Raw genomic sequence first — 5,063 nt, forward strand, 5'->3', positions numbered from 1 at the left:
ATGAAACCTAAAAGGATCAGAAATTAAAATAAACAGCCGTACTGAATATAAAAGATGCTGATATAGATGAATAAATTAATCCAAAATCGAAATCGAGCACTCAAATCAAACTCGAAACGAACAAAAATAACTTCAGACAGGAGTTTGGCTACTCGCTTCCCTTTCCTTCCCTAGTCGTAAAAGTTCTAGGGCCTATTAAGTCTTCGTTTCAATGAAAATAATATGCATTTGGAAAAGGGTTTTTTAGTTTTAAAAATATGGAAGGAAAATAGAAAATAAATCACAGTATTAATGAAGACGGCTCAAAAAAAAACTCATGAAAATGAACTAAATATTTAATATAGAATGATGTTACTTCTGGAAATCTTTGCAAACCACAACTTTATTTAGCTGCATTTTTTTTCGATGTTATAAATATAAAGAATGTTTGTTATACACCTTATTTTCAGCTAAGCACAAATGGTGCAATAGGCTTTAGAACTTTTACGGTTAGGGAAGGGGAGTAGTATCCAAATACCTGTTCGTTGTAATTTGTACTCGTTTTGATTTTGACTAGAATATTCAATTAAAATTTTACTCGTTTTAGCTTTATTTATTCATCTGTATCAGTATGTTATTTTTATATTTGATTGTTTGTTTTAATACCTGTTCGTTTTGGGTTTCATTTATTCTTTAATAGTGATTTTTGGTCGTTTTAAACTTGAATTATTACGGAACTTCATTTCTGCTCGTCTTAATTTTAATCTGGCTCTTTACTTTTCGTCGAGACCAGTTTTCTGGAACTTTTTTTTAATTAATTTCTATTTCCTTTTGGTCGCCAGTGTTTTAATTGGTTAATTTAATGAATATTTTTCCAGTTTTTCAGCTTTATAAAAAAAATATCCTAGCTTGCGAGATATTCATTGTCCTTATGTTCAACCATCACTTGAAATTTACGAGTGAAAGTATTCAAAAAAGTAGAGTTGGAGTATGGTTTTTCTCAGGGAGGAGAGGGGGGCAAATGCAGAATTTGCCGCCCCCTGCCGTACCGTCAATGCTGTAAAAGTTCAATTTTTAACAAGAAATACTACAATTTAATCTGTTTTGACAGCCGAGGCGCTTACCCCCTCTGGCCCCCCTAGAACCAGCCCAACAAAAAAGGGCTCTGGAAATTATTCTCGTTTTTTTTCTTTACATCTTATCAAGATGGTCTGAATCAGCTTCATCTAACTTCCTTGGAAATACTTACTTGTCCTTGTTGCACGTTCAAGCCACATCCAGGCTCATCATGACGTCCAGAAGACGACGACATGTCTCTTTCCAGAGATTGCGGTCGAGGGTGGCAGGCTCCATAATTTCAAGCCAGTGACGATCCCTGGGTCACCCCAAGTTTTCAGAAACCGTCAATAGGCTCTAAGCCAGCCTTGACTGTCGCAAGCCATGTTTTCATCTGTCCTCCTGCTTTCTTCTTCCATGCTGGTAGTGGAAGGCATATTTTGGTAATATGCTCTTCTGATCTCCCCAATGTGTGGCCAAACCACCTCAGACGCCTCATTTTGACAACATCAGAGACAAGTGGGCGGTCACCACCTCTTCTTCTGACCTCTTCGTTCGAGACTCTCTCTGAGACGCGAATGCCTAGTATATATCACAGGCATATCTGATGGAATACGTCCAAGTGTGACGTTTCTGCTGCTTTTATTGACCAAATTTTACACCAATAGAGAAGAATAGAAGAACAATAATATAAACTTACCATGGATTTGGACTGAAATACCTACAATCAGACTTTCAATGTTAAATTCTTCCTCATTTGAATTGGTCAGCCAATCAGATAATTATGTGAAAAATTTTATGGGCTCAAAATAGCTGTAACTCTCAGTATTAGTAAAACTTCATTGCGAATGGGCCAATATTCGACTAACTTGAAAGAATGGACTATTAATCGAAAGCGGATTTCTTTAACAGAAAGTAGACTTTTACTTCGAGGGAATTTCACTACGGCAACAAAACGATACCATAGATCCTGTGCACAGTATTTTGTTCAATGATTTTAAGTAACGATTTTATTGCTTGGCGTTTCCTTGGACATTATTGTATTGACCAAAGTAACACACAAGAGTGGAAAATGGCAATGGTGTCGAAAAAGAAAACAACGCCATCTAGTATTTGGCGACAATTGGTATTTTCTCAAGCTTTGTACTCGTTTTTTGTCAAGAAATGAGATCGAGAATTTAGTATATATATATATATATATATATATATATATATATATATATATATATATATATATATATATATCATAATATTATCATAATTTGGCTAATTAAGTTGTGCTGTTACATCCAAACTCGATTATCCAGTCTATAGGAGTAATATTCGCCCTGTTTAAACAATAAAGAGAAAAGTTGATTCAATACTTTTCTATGAAAGGTTGAACTACACATTAGAATCACCCAGGATACACACACCCCTCCTCTTATTTTTTCATCGTATAAACTCTGGAGGAGGCTCATTCGATTGGAAATCAAAATCTCTAGTTCACTTATTAATAATCAAAAATAATCGAAAGGCAACCAGCCTCTCTTTTCCAACCGCTATTTTCCCCAAATGCATCCGGTCAATATTTTGAGACAACAATTTTATTTAAAACAGCCTAAGCTTAATAACTATGACTCTAGGGTCCAAAACTTCAAACCCGTGTTGCAAGGGCTATAAGCGTTGCGCGGCACCTATTGTTAACATATAAGATTTTATATCAAGAAATAAGGGCACGTTTGTACCTGCTTTGTACGGTGTATTCCCAGGCGAAGGCAGAGAACCAGGAGACCGGTAACTTTGCTGTGCTGACTGTTGCTCAGCATGGGATAAAAGTTTACAGGTCGTATGAATATTACAGACTAAAACAGGATTGTCTCTTGTTAATTTTTCCTGTTGCTTGGTTTTCTGACTTAACCAATTTGACTTTCGAAGGGACTACCGAAGAATCTATTTTTCCTGTTGCTTGGTTTTCTGACTTGACCAATTTGACATGCGAATAATACATCAACTCTTAAATAAGGGATCACCGAAGAATCAGGGTTTTGTCAGAATCAGAATCAAGAGTATAGCCTCAACAATCATTTGATTCCAGATATTTGTGCCTAAGCCATATTAAAGCCACATCTGCATATAATAACCAAGATTACCGTGATCTCCGTTGATTCGAATGCCACATTCTACGTATCATCGAGCATTATTCCTGATATTGAAAACATCAGGATGTGGCTTTATTCCAGATAAACATCCCCCCCTGGATACAATACAGCCTTGCCTCTAGTGGTTATTTTCATAAACGTCTTAAAATTTATTATTACAGTCTCACAAACTTGATTACCATAAATTTTCTTTTTTCTTATCTGGTACTGTGTTAAATGTAGCACTTTCATATATCGCGCTGTTTTTAGTTGCAGAATTACGAAATAAAATAAATAAACAATTAATGTAGTATGACATGTTTACACAAACATGTGTTCATTAGCCAAAAACAAGTTTATAATATTTATTAACCAAATAATCGAGGCAATTGTGTTTTTATCTAGGTAACTGTGCTTACATCTAGGCAACTACTCTTTTATCTAGGCTACTAGATATTAAAATATCTTGGCAACAGTTCTTTTAATCTATGAATTATTCAGTTGAGATCCCTAGCATTCAAATCAATTAATGCCTATGTTTTCTTAGTAACTTTTATGTATTACGACAATTTTGATATTGTTCAATTGCTAAGACTCAGTTTTATCAATCTATCAAATTATATTTGAAAAGTTCGCCTGCATTTTGAAAATTGAAAATAAAACGTTGAAAAAATACGAAAAAGGGAAATTTTTTACTAACGATTTCAAATCATCTCCAAAGAATAAGCGTAAGCAACATCAAAATTTTGGGCTGGGTGAACATAAAGATCTGAAACTAATGAACGAAATGACATAAGTACCTTGTCCCCTTAGTTCCAATTACAGCTTTAAAATTGCCTATTTCACAGGGAAACTTAATCTTAAAACACTTGTCACATAAGGCAATCTGTGTTCTTTTTATTCCTATTATTCTACCAGCTAAATCACAAAGATCATGGAAAGACATTTTTTTTAGGAGTGGGGGGGAGGGGCGTATAAATGAAGAAACAGGTTAATCAAATGAGAACAAGAGAAACATAATAATGTTTGAGGATCCTTTAAGCAGGGACGTGATTTGCTATGGGGGATGGGTCAACTATTACCCTCAGACTTCTATTTGCCCCACCCCCTTCCTATATGAAATTTAGTCTCCTCAAAAACCTCGTCAAAACTAAGATAAGCCTGCAGTATTCAAGGATCCACAGAAACGGGTCAGTCTTCTTTAGTACATCTTTGCCTTTATGATATATATATATTTATATGCTTTATATATATCCATATATATATATATATATATATATATATATATATATATATATATATATATATATATATATATATATATATATATATATATATATATATATATATATATATATATATATATATATAATCGAGTGCTTGTCTTTTTGTCTATGCATCCTGTTACTACGCTGTTAATCCGATCGCGAAAAAAAAAAAAACAAGAAATTATTGAGTATGCTCTTACGAAGGTTTTAGGGCACCTCTCCAAGGCTCTTAATACTTTTCGCGCAGACTAAATTTTCCGCGGCGAGGGGGAGGGGATTTCAGAGGATGGTCCACGGAAGGACTTTTGGGGGGGGGATTATTCAAACCCTTTTAAATTAAAAAATGCGGCTGTTATTAATATGTGGCTGTTATTAATTTTCACGGGGAAGGGGAGTGAAATTTTCCGCGGGGAAGTGAGGATTTCAAAGGAAGAAAAGATTTTCGGGAACAATTTTCCCTGAACTTCCTTTCTTCTAAGTTTGCAGTAACACTCGACGAGAAAGCTAGATAATGATGAAATCTAATGTCATGAAAAAATGTTAGCTGATAGAATACATTAATTTGTTACAGTGAAAATGTTAATTAATCATTCACAACACAAGAGGACAAGATCATATTCTAACAAACCCGAGAGACCAG

Source organism: Artemia franciscana, chromosome 12, assembly GCF_032884065.1.
Source record: "Artemia franciscana chromosome 12, ASM3288406v1, whole genome shotgun sequence".
NCBI classification, from domain to species: Eukaryota; Metazoa; Arthropoda; class Branchiopoda; order Anostraca; family Artemiidae; genus Artemia; species Artemia franciscana.